Source organism: Glandiceps talaboti, chromosome 20 (assembly GCF_964340395.1).
Source record: "Glandiceps talaboti chromosome 20, keGlaTala1.1, whole genome shotgun sequence".
NCBI classification, from domain to species: Eukaryota; Metazoa; Hemichordata; class Enteropneusta; family Spengelidae; genus Glandiceps; species Glandiceps talaboti.
Window position 1 is genome coordinate 8,886,171 of NC_135568.1, and position 14,972 is coordinate 8,901,142.

Here is a 14,972-nt window from a genome sequence, read left to right on the forward strand (position 1 = left end):
GTTTCTCAGACAGTGCCGTAAAAGCAGCTGTGGTTTACAAAAGATGGAAACACCCTATACTGTATACAAGGTATCTCTTTTTCATTTCTCTGGTCATGTACAAGCTACAACTCATAGCAGCACCAAAGTAAAGCATTTTCTGTATGTACCACAATCGTGTACAGCATCCATATCAAGGACATACATTTGTTTGAATGGAATGTTGTAGCATAGGTTGATGGCCAAAGTAACGAATTAATCATTCTTAATATTATACTGTATGTGTTGGATTTAGATGTTATAATCAAAATCCAATTGTCTGCAATACCAGAGTTAGATAAGACAGCACGTGAGTCCATAGATAACTACAATTATTGGATTAGACAAATCTATAGATATAGAACAGTAACCTCTTACAAGTTAGAAGTTTACACATAAACATAATATGGGTGTGGTTCATTCTATTTTGTTGACATAGTATCAGATGCCATGTGATGGTTACCAGTTCTAGTAAGAACTACAAGTTATGATTAAAAAGGTGGGGTTAAAACTTGTCAAAATTTAACCCCCACCCACAACAACCTTGTTATTATCAAGTTTTCCTTTGCATTTCAGGTGGAGATCAATAGTTCAATGTAGAATAAAAAACTAAATTCTTTTATGGGGGGTGGGGGTGGGGGTGGGGGTGAACCATTTCAGTTCTCATCATCTGACAAAATATTTATTTTTAATTTTAATAGAATCTTGAACACCTAAATATCAATACTTCTATCAAATGTTGTCAAATCGAGAAATGGAAGAATTTTCACTGTGGTAAATTCATGGCACTAAAATAATTGTTGGGAATGAGGGCTTATATATATTCTACATTATGATTTGAAACTGAGCGTGCTCTCTGAAACAATATCAATATTGGCCAATTTATTTGGGGGGGGGGGGGGCTGACTAAAGAATTTAGTTTTTTATTCCACACTGAACTATTGATCTCGTCCCTTACACAACATGTTCTCTCTCCTTGATAAAAGAAATAACCATACTATTATGATGCATCAGAAAATAATGTGTATATGTTCATTCATTCATAATATTTTGGAAAATAAACACAATCATGTACACGAGTACATATAGGAATATAGTCTGAATACCAATGTGTTACTGAATCATCTTAGATTCAAATCCAATGGATTATAAAAGCCTCTAATCTAGTAGAAATAGGAAACAACTGTTTGATCCCCATGTTGATGCAGTGGAAATTTAAAAGGCAGTGGTTTTATTATATAAATCATTTAAAATATGAGTTTTTAAATGGATGATATTTGTCAATTAGTTTTGCAGATATATAGAATTGTGACATGAAAGTAAAGAATATATCATGTTCAGACAGTAACGCTATCAGTACAGTTGTGAACAGGAGCATTTGTGCCGACTTTAGAACTGATAGTGTAACTACATCACACAGGTAATGATGTAGAACTGTTGCTGAAGTGAAGTAGTGATTGGTAACCATAGCAACCCTACTTATAGGAGACTACTGTACAAGAGATAACAATCCTCAAGGGACTTTGGTGGACTGATTGTCATGGCGATGATACACCGGGTCTTCAAGTTCTACTTTCTTGATGATGTCATTATTGTGGGCACAAAGTTCACTCAAAAAGATGTGGGTAATCTGACAGTATTAATTAAAATTACCTTTTACAAATTCATATCATTTTTCAAAAATTTTCTTTTGGTGAAAGAAACACCTGTCACACATACATGTAAAAATAACTGATTATACAACAGAAAGTAGACTTGCGTATACTTGATGCATTTATTGTGTCTGGCATGTCAGTATATTATATTTTTATCTTTTGTAGTACATCTTATCCTCTCTCTCTTCCGTTTAATATCTCTTAAGCTTTAAACAAACACCCATGACTTATTCATACTAGTAATCTCATGAGGAAAGTTATTAGTTTCAGAAATAATTGAAAGTCAAATCAGCAGTTGTCAAAACAAAGTGTGCAACAATCCAGGTGAAGTACATAAATCAAGTGGTGACATATACACGGTTTGGACAGCATGGCACATTACCACTCTCCCACACCTCCACTTTGAGTGTTTGTGTCTAAGGACATGGTGATTGATGGCCTGACATGGGGAAACTAGCAGACAACTTCCTGATTTGCAGCCATATGATTAGGAGTCAACATTAGGCTGGCATTCACTGGCAGGACTCCTATAGCTCAACAACAGTCACATTCTTTATCCTGATGAAGTCAGGCGCGAGTGTGAAGCCAAAACGTACAAATAAAGATCTTAACTTACAAACTCAACATTAGGGTTGCAATATTTGTATCATATGTTATAGGGATTTAAACTTAAAGAATACATGTTAATATATTTATTTTATGTAATTATTATTTTCATTTGACGATATAACACAATATCATTTTCTAGAAAAGTTACAATTTTATGAGGCTACTTTTCTAAATTTAAGCTACATATATGCACATCCCAAATAATCCACATGTGCTTATCAGAGATGGTGCTGAGAGAGTTCATATATACTTATGTATACTGAGATATGAAAAAATTAATTTCTTAAAGTCTAACTAATTTTTCTTCATTATAATATATATGTATCAAACCCTAACCTTGCTATTTGTGCAAAGTCTGGAACTATACCCACATTGTCACCAACAGAATATTGTGAACATTTTGAACTCTTTATAAAAGTAAGTGAAACTATAAAACCTAGAGAATACAACTGAAAGGGCAAAACAGTGACATTTAAATCAAGCTCGTCTTCATCCCTACAAAAGTTACTAAATAAATACACTTGTCTTGTATAGAAGATACTTGCACTTGTGTAGATTATAATGAAGCCTGATGATTCTGTTGGTTTTTATATAGCTGCTTTCCCACTCTGTGCTCAAAGCGCTTTACAATATTTACCCCTGGTGCGGATCTATACCGACACAACGGCCCTTATAAGTTACGCTCCTTCAACTTGGCTCCCTGGGAGGATACCTGTACAATCCATTGCAGCCTTTATATGTTTATAGGATTAAAGCATTCACATGGCATCCTCTAGTATCCTACCAGGTCCGCAATTATACAGCTGTGTTGACTGAGTCACAATCATGGTTCAAATCATGCCCAAGGACTTTAGCCATTCATAAACAAATGGCAGTGATGGGGCTTGAACCTGCAATCTGCAGATTCCAAGCTGGTCACTCTAAACCATTTGACCATTGTGACTGATAGTCCACATGATATTCAGTTATGAAAGCAATATCATAATGTAGTCTGGCTAATTGATTACAAGTAATTTTATTATTATAGCATTACCAATTCCAGTGAATTTTGTGACGTCATCGCTGTACATTATTACTGATAATGTACTCCGTTATTGGGCATTGCGGCCCCGGAACGAGCATAACAATACAAGCTTATAATATATATAATATATCCGTAAGGTATTTTTTCGAAATGTATGTTGTTACTTATGATTGTCATTTCCACTGTTTGAAAATACAACGCATTCATGAAACAAATTTGTGTTCACAGCAGTTCATTGAAGTGTATATGTGTGTGTACGTGTGTTGCTATGATTAGTATTCAGCTTCTGGGCCGAACATGGCAGACGATGTTCAGCGCTGTGTATATTATACGTTGTTTTCCATTTCTTGGTCTACAAATTCACTGGAATTGGCAAAACTATAAAATAATAACAATAATGTACGCCCTCCCAGTCCATAATGGACTCAAGCAAACTTTGCACTCCATAATGGGCTCGGCATGTCGTTCAAAGTTTGCTTTCGTCCATTATGGGCTGGGAGGGCGTACATTATTGTTTAAATATTGAATTTGACTTTGTAGATACTTACCCATGGAAAGTTGAAATATAGTTGTCAGAGCAAACAACGAGATTTGAAGTACACCTTTAATCATCTGTAATTGCTCCATTGTGAACTTACACTGCCTGACAGGTTTACAGCAAAATCCATTGTTCCAGGAGTTGTAATTTGAAAAAATATTTTCGTAATTTCTTTAATTTTCAACTTATATATGCTGCTATACTCATTGCAGCATGTATGATCAAGTGATCAAACCTACTATCAGGATCCCAACATTTAAAATTTGGAGAAGAAAGACTGAAACCTGGTCTGTACCTTCCACAACTATTTACACATGGACATCAATGCACATACTACAATCAACAACTAGTCCAGAAGTAATCAGCTTATCAAAGTCAACCATTCCATGCAAGATTTATGTATTTTCAAATAGAATAATCAATGAAAAATAACAGCTTCAAAATGTACTAGCCCTTAATTACTATTATTTTTACAAACTGACTTTGCAAATTATTATATATGGTAGCTATCTCAAAGATTTAAAGCACCTGCATTTTTTTGGTCATTTCAGAAAGTCAGTTCATGTGAGACATTCTTATGTTATCATTAATATCTGATATAACTGTCCTTGGAAGATATCTGGTAAGATATTAGTGATGACTACATTTGTGACAAGGACACACACAAACTTAATAATAATATCTAGTTCATAACTAAATTATAGTATAGACTCATTGATTTCAGTTTACACAGAGAACATGTAACATAAAATGCTACAGGGTGGAATCACTAAAGTAAGGATAGTTATTCACTATGAAATGTTAGAAAAGGGTGGGTAACTACCTTGTACAATGAACAAACAGAAAAGGGCGGTAACTACTTTGATTAAGATATCCTGATAACACTGATCCAGACACCAATTATTACATCATCCAGTATTTAATTCCCTAAACCCAATTCCTATGAACTGAAGAACCCGCACTTTATTCTTATCTGCAATGTCAGTCACAAATTCTAAATCTCCCAACGGCATTTTAAGTTTTCAACATTTTTCAGACTTCACTGTTTTGAAGTTCATATCCATTTTATTTGTCTTAGTAGAAATGTCTTAGTATAATAATTCCACATGTAAAAATCCTGCACATTTCCACAGTCAATGTAAAATCTGTCAAAAAAAGTGTACAGTATGGCAGAAATCTTTTAAACACTAACAAGTTTCCATGTATATTCAATGCTAATATGCCTTATAATCAATCTAGACAAGATTGTGGAACAGTGGAATGACTACATTGTATATTTGCACAATTTTGCTTATGCTAGGGAGTTAGAGTAACACTTAGATAAGGGGTTGGAATGGTATTAGACTCCCTAACACAATGATGATTTGGGTGGGAGGTACCTTGGTGGCCATGCTCTCAAAATATGACTCTCGTCATGAAATGGAAATTACTATTACTAAAAAGTCTGGTATTCTCCAGTAGTTTATCAAATCATCCCAACATTTGGTGATTTGCTTTATGAAATAAAATATTAAGATGGAGACCAACAGATTTTCTTCTTTTTTTTTCAGACCACTGATACTACTCATTTTTCTTGAGTATAACTTGAACGAAGCATCCAACTATCTTTATGTTGGCCAGTAGATGTAAACAGATACATGTAAGTTGTCAAGTCTGCCAACCAGTCATAGCACAATGTAAACAACAACAAAAGACCCAAACAACATTACAACTTGCAAGAACTAAGGGTAATTCAAAGTGATTCTGATGTCCTTATAATCAGGTGGTACATGGATGCGAAAACAATAAATAAGAACTAACATTTGACTACCGTAATTCTCAATTTAGCTTCGGAGTCCGTTTCAATTTGTTATACCAAATCTCACCCATTGAAAAGGAATAACAAAGTCTGTGACAACCATAATCTGTTCCCTATACAGGGATCAAAATTGGCAGTAGCCCAGGACACAAAGACTACTAAACATCATATCTGGACTACCCAATTTATAAGGTGGTAGTCTGTTAGACCAATGGAAATCAACATAAAAATTGTAGTTGAAACAGTTAACTATTACCGTTACCAAGCCGAAGTGTTAAATTTGAAATAAACAGTCCAGAGACATTGCATGTCCACTATTATACACTGTACCTTGACTACCAAATTATAGGCGGTAGTCTGTTAGACCAATCAAAATCAATAGAAAACTATAGCTGAAACAGTTCACTTGGCTAATCTGACCACCAACTGTAGAAATTAAATTTCAGCTCTGCTATATTACTGTACCATGAATATCAACTACATAACATTCTAGGAGTAATATTCTTAATGCAATGTTCATCAGATTGTATTCTAAACTATATGTTTTTTAATTTATGCACACACATATACAGAGATTAATTCAACTTACAATTTTGCTTTTCTCCACCTGCGTTTTCATACAGTGGAATATCCGTATCTCTTGTGTCTGTTTCCCCTGACATCTTTCCCCAGACTTTGTTTTCCTCACAAACTTTGTAGACTTAAAATGTTACAAAACGGTCTTCAGTAGAGAATCAATGTTGTCCCAAGTACCACCTTGTATCATCTGATGTCTTAAAAAACTAATCTTATGGCAAGACATTATCCATATCATGAACTTTGTTCCCTTCTTGCAACCTCTTCCAAGGACATCAAAAACAAATTTTTGAAATTTTACCTTCGACAATGCTCTTAAGCATGGTAATAACAACCAATTTACAACCAATTATGTCATGTTTCAAGTACATAGTCAATTTCCTATCATATTTAAGTTTTTCACATCCAAGTTACAAAACATATAAATATATTTATATTTGTATTCTTTTTTCATCCGTAGAAAGAGGTTATCTTTATACTCAACTATGTGTTGGCTATCAGCATCTTTCAAGTATCTAAATCTGAATGGTAAACACAAGATGTGAAGTTACCTAAAACTACATGCACTCACTGTCTAATTCCTATCCGGGTTGTATAACTTGAATATACCTCACTATCCCAAAGACTTGGCTATCCGGCTTGACAATGTCATTTGCCAGAACCTTAAAAGCCAGTATATTGTATCAGATAGCCAAGTCTGGGTGGATACAAAACGTTCCTCCATGTAACTGAATGTGTTGAAACTTGACAAACTCTGAGTTTTACTTATCATAATTTTTCTAAATTCTATAGTAAAGAGTATAAATTTCTATATAATGCATGCCAGTCATCTTTCTAACTCTGTCATGATTTTTCCAAAGACTGATTTCTTTATTGTGAAGACAATTTGTGCCTATGTACACTAATAGTGATAATGCTATTGTAACAGTCCTTTGTAATGTTGTGTACTAAGTACATTTACTTTGTATCTCTGGAACTATTGTACATTGCTACTACATATGTTTTTATATTTCTGTTTTTCTGATCTATCGATGATGTGTGAGTTTGTAAGTTTTTCATGGGGTTCGATGGAAAGAACTCCACCCCTAAGAGATGTTTGAGTTTGTGCATGATGCTTTTATTGAGTGTTATCCTAAATAAAGATTTTTTATAACAAATTTAATGTGACATACGTGTGCCAAATAAATAATTCCTTCAGATTCTTTATACTGTGATTCTGGAGTAACAGTAGTCTTGCTTGCAGATGGAGTTTGCAACTTGAGTCTGACATTGTCCCAAAACACCAGAGAAAGAAGAGGGACATTGTTAGAAGCAAGTCCCAACTTACTCCAGCTGCAAGCAGGACTAGAGTAACAGTAACAGTTGCAGTATCAGGAACAGAAAAGGTAAAGACAAAGTTTAACTCCAACAAAACCACTTAAATTGAAGTTGTTTTTATAGGACCACATCTTTCAATGTATGGCATTGAAAGGGATTGTAATTTTAAAATGAACACTGGATCATACTCGGGGTACATTAAATGATTTCAAAAAGCTCAATGTCTCTTTGTGAGCACAGTTTTCAACTAATTTTTTAATTGATACCAACAAATTGATATAATTATTGCCTATAAGAGTAAAACAATTAAATTAAAACTTTGGTAATTACATATTTATGTCTCAAGGTTGACTTTTCACTTCTAATTTCTATATGTCTAATGAAATTGACAACTTCTACATTTCATTAATTAAATGTCTAATTGAATAAGTGAAATTGACAATACACTGACAATGTATAGTTGATATAGTTCCTTATATCTTATCCATATCATATACAATGAGCAACCCTAAAACAGAACTTTTTGCATGGGCAATTTTATCATGTATACACCACTTATGATGTTAGTTTCCAATGTTTGGCTTCGCAATTCTCGCTACCTGCAATGACATTTTACCTCATATTCTAGAAGTTCAAAATAGAACAAAAAAAGACTGACTCATTGATTCTCACGTGTGCCTATAATAATGCATGTAAAGCGCATGTAGCAGAATTTAAGTTATAGTGTCGACCATGAAATTAAATGTTCATTATTTTTATGATGTACCTAGGCAGTAACATTCTATTTCTGGCATTGAGAATTACCTTCATATTTTTTACTCATAAAATACAGCAAGCTTTGGACAATTTTTTATTTAAAAAAATTCCAGTTTTATATGTTGGGGTTTTAATATCATGTTGTGTTACTTTTGTCTAAAGCTCTGATGTGTCAAACAGAGTAAGTTTACTGTTCATCATTCTGCATGTTATGAACATGTTGTGAACTGTATACAGTATAGCAAATTATTAAATATTAGTAATTAGCAATAATGAATTTAATCAATCATGTAACAATCTATATGTAAATTACTATACAGGAAATTAGACATCCTCTAGGTAGTTAAAAATAGATCATTTTTCACATCAAAAGTTGATAAAAATAATTAATGTCTAGTCTACAGGACTGTCTTGTATTGCTGTAAGATGTGTCAATATTTGGGTTCCCCTAAGTCAGTCAAATAATGCATGGTTCACTGGATGTGCTACTTCATATGTTGCATGAGTTGCATCACACAATACAGCATATAGCCTAGATTTGTATTTATACTACATGACTCATCATAATAGTGTACAACAAACAAGTCTGCACATGTGACAACTGACCCAAGGAAAACAGGTATAATTATCAAAACAACAAAATAACCATTGGTGGACATCTGACTGTTATAGTGATGTATACTAGTACCTGCATGTGACTTCATTGACCCTGTGAGGTGTATGTTAATTTAGTGGGTAGAAATAAGAGTCTCCAACCACCTTTCAAGTGTGTTATTTATTTTGATTATCATTTGAACTTAGAAGAAGCGGCACAGCATTAGTTCATATGTGCGTACAGGAACAAATATTTATGTTTGTCTATCTGCCTCCTCCCTCCCTCCCCTCTGTCTGCATCTCTCTCACTCACTGGCTATCTCTGTCCTTATCACCCTTGCTGCCCCCCCCCCCCCAATCAATCAATCTGACCATAGAAGACTGTATTACTACTACATGTAAATATCTATACCCCAGGATAATTATATAGTTTAAGAGTACATCGGAGAAACAAGGCACTACTACATGTATGTTTATGACACACACAATCACAGAGTGATAATTGCACTTCAATACTGTGCTATCATATGTCCCTTATTCGAAGCAAATATCTCGAAGAGTTCATGGCAATGCAAATAAACCTATTGGGCCATTTTGTACTCATTTACATACTACATAACTTGTATTATATATATGATCTCAAATCAATATACAACTTTGTCACATTTGAACTATTAGAGGTGTGGTTATACAATGACACATCAACAATCACTAAGTTAGGGAGCAGTGAGACCCAAACAGGTGTGTGTGTATGTTGTCATTTAGCTACTTTGTACAGATTAATATCTAAGATAGATACATGGAGATGATTGACAGGTAGCTGACCTTCGACCTGCCAGACAAGTTGATAGCACACGTCCACATGCAGTAAGTGTTGTTGGAGGCATGAGAGTTCACGTGAACTGGGTTGATACTTGAGATGTACTTTGTTGTCACGTTGTGGTACAAAACGCTAAATCACTATGAATTGCAATATAAACCAAAATCACAAGTCTAAAATGTGCAGCAGAAAATCCCTTTCTAATGTTTTTTTTAGACTTCTCACAGCTCAAAAGAAGATTTAGAGATATACATGTATCTTTATTTTGATGAACTGCAAAGTGTTATCAGTAGACTTGCAGCTACATTTGTATTGGTGTTCAAAGAGAATTGTGGTACAGCAGGGTTGGTTGATGTCAGACTAGGGTAGCACGGCTGATGCATCCATCTAGTAATACTAAATCGAAGGGTCATAAGTTTAAGGCCTGGCTCTGGCCGACTTTTCTCCTTCTTTATAGTTCACTATAGAATGGAGAAACGACTTCTGCAGCTTTGTCAGAAGTCTTCAACTCAATACATGTAGAATGTGTTCGATAGTGTACTGTGATGATGAAAAGACCTATGACTTTAAGTTACTTCCTTCAGCTTTCAGCATTACATTAAATTTTACAATTGACTTAAAACTATAAATCTATATACAAGCTCTCTTCTTCCACTTTTGATTGAGAAACAGACACGTCTTGCAAAAAAATCACTTGTTCTTCTTCAGTGTCTCACTGGATCTAACAGAATGAACCAAATAAAACTATAAAATATACTTACCACAGGGTTTCTGATCAAGATGTTACATGTACATTTACATCATCTGTCACATTGGAATAGATACATTTTGATTATCAGTGATATTGTTTTTCTGTTACCCCCTAAGGGTCTCTGCAATAAAATAGAGAAAAAAACTAAATATACATAAATATGAGGTTTTAGTATTCTTAAACCTGCACTACTTGTAACTGACATATTATATTTTCAATTAGACAACCAATTCATTGAAAGTTGTTAAAATACCAATAACTAAAGCACACAGCAGTTAGTGGTTTATTTTACCAATCTTGTATTTTGAATCTAATTTGTAGTAATGGTTTATTTTCAAGGGTGGCAGGTAAAATCTACCAAAGTTCTCCACCTTTCTGTAAATTTTTAAACCAAAATCATGTACTGTTATGTAACAAGTGTACAAATGTTATACACACATGCTACTTTATCAAGGTATACATACATAAAGGTATATTCATTCATTATACATACGTACATACATACATACATACATAGCAAGCACACACACACACACACACACACACACACACACACAAACAAGTCCTTAAAGTCAATTTTCTTTGTTCTCTGTGTTTAAATCTTAATGTTTTGTATTAATTGTATTAACCCAAGTATTCAATCAAGCTGGGTATTTTCCTTCCACAAGCTAAAATAAAAGTGATAATACAGATGAGAAATGGTAAATGTTCATGATTTTAAAAAAAATATAGCAACTTTACTATATTTTTCTACTTGTGAAACAACAAAGATCAAGTACGTGTTTGTAACTCAATAGTTGAAAAAAAGTGTAAAAGAGTGTACAAAAAGTTTGTTATACATACTGTACAGGAAGTGAGCAGACAAAATATGCAAGTCATTGGTAAATGAAGTCCCATCCTCATTTCCAGGAAAGTATGTAACTTCATATTAACAGTGACACTAGTCTAGTACTATCCGATATATCAACTCTAGTACTATCTGTGGTATGAAATCTAATGCCATCACATCTAGTGCTATTCCTGGCATCGAATCTAGTGCTATTCCTGGCATCACATCTAGTGCTATTCCTGGCATCGAATCTAGTGCTATTCCTGGCATCACATCTAGTGCTATTCCTGGCATCACATATAGTGCTATTCCTGGCATCACATCTAGTGCTATTCCTGGCATCACATCTAGTGCTATTCCTGGCATCGAATCTAGTGCTATTCCTGGCATCACATCTAGTGCTATTCCTGGCATCACATCTAGTGCTATTCCTGGCATCACATCTAGTGCTATTCCTGGCATCACATATAGTGCTATTCCTGGCATCACATATAGTGCTATTCCTGGCATCGAATCTACACCAAGTGCTATCTGTGGCATCAAATCTAGTGCTATTCCCGGCATCGAATCTAGACCAAGTGCTATCTGTGGCATCAAATCTAGTGCTATTCCTGGCATCATATTTAGTGCTTTTCCTGGCATCGAATCTACACCAAGTGCTATCTGTGGCATCAAATCTAGTGCTATTCCCGGCATCGAATCTAGACCAAGTGCTATCTGTGGCATCAAATCTAGTGCTATTCCCGGCATCGAATCTAGACCAAGTGCTATCTGTGGCATCAAATCTAGTGCTATTCCTGGCATCGAATCTAGTGCTATCTGTTTCATCAAACTAAATTTCAAGATCTTTCTAAAGAGATGATTTAGTACCAAGGGTGGATCTAGCCTATATTAACACATACAAATGAAGGTAAAAAAATATTAACTTATGGCTAGTGTTGGCAGTTTATGTCTAAATAAACATAGCGTACATAGGTATATCTAATGCTAATGTAACAGTAATATATATATTTTGATGTGCCAACAATAAGTCATACTCAAAGCCAAACACACTAGACCTGTATACAGGTACAATCCAAAGTAATTTCCAAACTCCTTGGGGATCAATTATCCTTGCATACTTCTAATCAAGCACATCGGACTGAATCCATCACTTAACAATCACATTCCATTAAGATGATTTATAAGGCAAACCAAGGTCAAAGTGTACTGATTCAGCTACTGCTCAAGGCCTTCTTGTTAGAAATAGACCACTAATATGCATAATATGAGCTGTTACACACAATAATTGCAGTAGTAATGGAGTGATTGGGTACATATTTGTATGAAAACATTGGCCATTTCAGAACATATTATATTAGTTAAGTAATGACTCCACATCATTTGTAATGTCACTTTAACATACATACATGTATAGTATAATCTGCAGGACATGATTGATACTTAACTTTTTTTTCATGGTCATGTTTTGATATCGTTCTTCATTTTGTTCTGAACATGGTAACAGCTTGGTTATTTGTTTGTATTTTCATTTTGATTAAATCAAGATTACATCAAAGATTCAAAGATATTTTCTAAAATGTTCATGTCAGAAAGTAATCAGAATGTTAAAAAACTGGGTAGTAACATGTTAAACATAGGGAAGGTGCCAGGGTGGGGATTAGGGTAGTAACAGTGGTGGGAGGGGGTTGGAGGGGGTTGGATGGGGTGGTGTGCTTCTTGAAAACATTCAAAGAGTGCTTGCAGAAAGTGCAATGGACCTTATAATTCCTAGGGAGTCAAGATGTATACAGGGCTGTTGAGCCAATGTACACCCACACAAAGGGTCTTGATTGTAAAACACCTTGAGTAGTGTGGGAAAGTGCTATAAAACGTTAACAAGGAATCTTTAAGTCTACTGACACTACACCCTTGAACAAAGTTAAATACTTACAGTTCAAGTGTTAAAGACAAAAGAAATGTAAGTACACAACACTTGGTGGCAGTCTTCAAAATTACACAATCATAAATTTAAACTAAATGTATGTGTTACTAAATTTCTCATTCCAATCCCCTATTCTAATAAAATAATCTGAAATACATATTTACAACAGAACAAACTACAATATACTTTGAATTGTTGACTTTCTATGATAGAGGGACTGTACCATTTTATAATATTCAAGGATACAAAAGTAGTGAAAATGGAAGATCCATTCCTTGAAAAGATTCCAGGAGTCCATGAGAGTTCATTAGTTAATTAGAGTGAAGTAAAACATAGATCAATATCATAGATATGATTTTGATAATACTAATATGTAAGACAATTAACTGACAGAAATGTGAATGTTTGGGTACAAGCTTAGATTACACATTTTGGGGTGTAATTTTTACTACATATTTAATTACTGTTAAAGGCATACAACCATCACATGAAATATGGTGAACTCAAACCTGGTATGAAGACATAATTTAAGAATAACTGGATGATGTACATTATATGTATTATCAATATGTACTGTAACAAAATGTTGAGGTACATTTGTATGCAACGCCCTGTTCTAACAATGGCAGAAGACAACTGCTACATGTATGTCAAAGATGACACGTATGGATATTAACATTATACTATTTCTACAAACTTAAAGCTTGTATCATTTTTAAATATGTACACATATTTATAATGTATCTGTGCTAAGAAACTAGAAAGGTAGATTCTAAATTACGGTACCTAAATATACAATAAACACATATTCTCATTGTTTTTTTTCACTGGTGTGAAATTGTCAAGGGTTCCATGTAAGATACCATTAGACGCAGTAAATTACTCATCTTGGAGTCTGGTACAGAATATTAAGTAGATTAAACTGTATTACTGATGAAATAATGAGTTCTATAATATCATCATAACACAGCTACTGATTTCTCCATGGTAAAATGGGAAACTAAATTCTCAGTCCCTGCACTAGCATTTTACCCCATGTTAGAGGGTCAAAATAGAACAAGAAGGTTGACTGTTTCTCACGCGTGCCTACATGTGTACTAATGCATATGAAGTGTGTGGAGTGAAAGTTATGTTGTCGACCAAGATTGAATGTTCGTTATTTTTATGATGCACCTAAACAGTAATAGTATATTTCAGATACCGAGAATTGTATGTGGATATTTGACTGTAGAATGTTACACTTATTTTCACAGAAGATATACACAAACTAAATTAAAAAACTGTTGTTGCCGCATGTGCTGGAGTTTACACATGGGTGATGATACAGTGCCTTGGTTATGTAGATATACATCACTCTGTAATCAAAGATAGTGAAACCACTAAACAAGGTTGATTATACCATGCGCAAGCCTTTTTAGAACAAAAAATATGGAATATATACTCTGGTCATTCTACATCACAACAACGTGCATCTATGTCATGACAACACGTGTCTACATCACTGGTTCTGCTATGTTCGAAATATTAGTCAAAATGTTCAAAATTACCATTACTTTCCTCGATTTTTTTTGTTACTGGCGCTAAGTATAATAATGTTATTCTCCAATATTTTTCTTCAGTCAGCTGAAAAATATGCACGACCTCAGGGTTGTCACTACTCGTCTATTGACTCGTATTGACAAAGACCCCTTAGATCACTCATATTTTCCTTAGCGGAATGAAGAAAAATATTGGGGAATAACATCTAAATATGTCAACACTTG

General features: G+C 34.2%; 1 protein-coding gene across 1 annotated transcript in view; it reads right to left on the bottom strand.

Annotated features, from left to right (window-relative positions):
- Positions 1–14,972, bottom strand: part of LOC144450915 (solute carrier family 15 member 2-like) — a 57,388-nt gene that overhangs the window by 38,915 nt on the left and 3,501 nt on the right. The window contains exon 2 of the mRNA XM_078141677.1: positions 10,467–10,577. The gene's annotated coding sequence lies outside the window, so the exon portion shown is untranslated. The remainder of the gene's footprint in view (positions 1–10,466; positions 10,578–14,972) is intronic.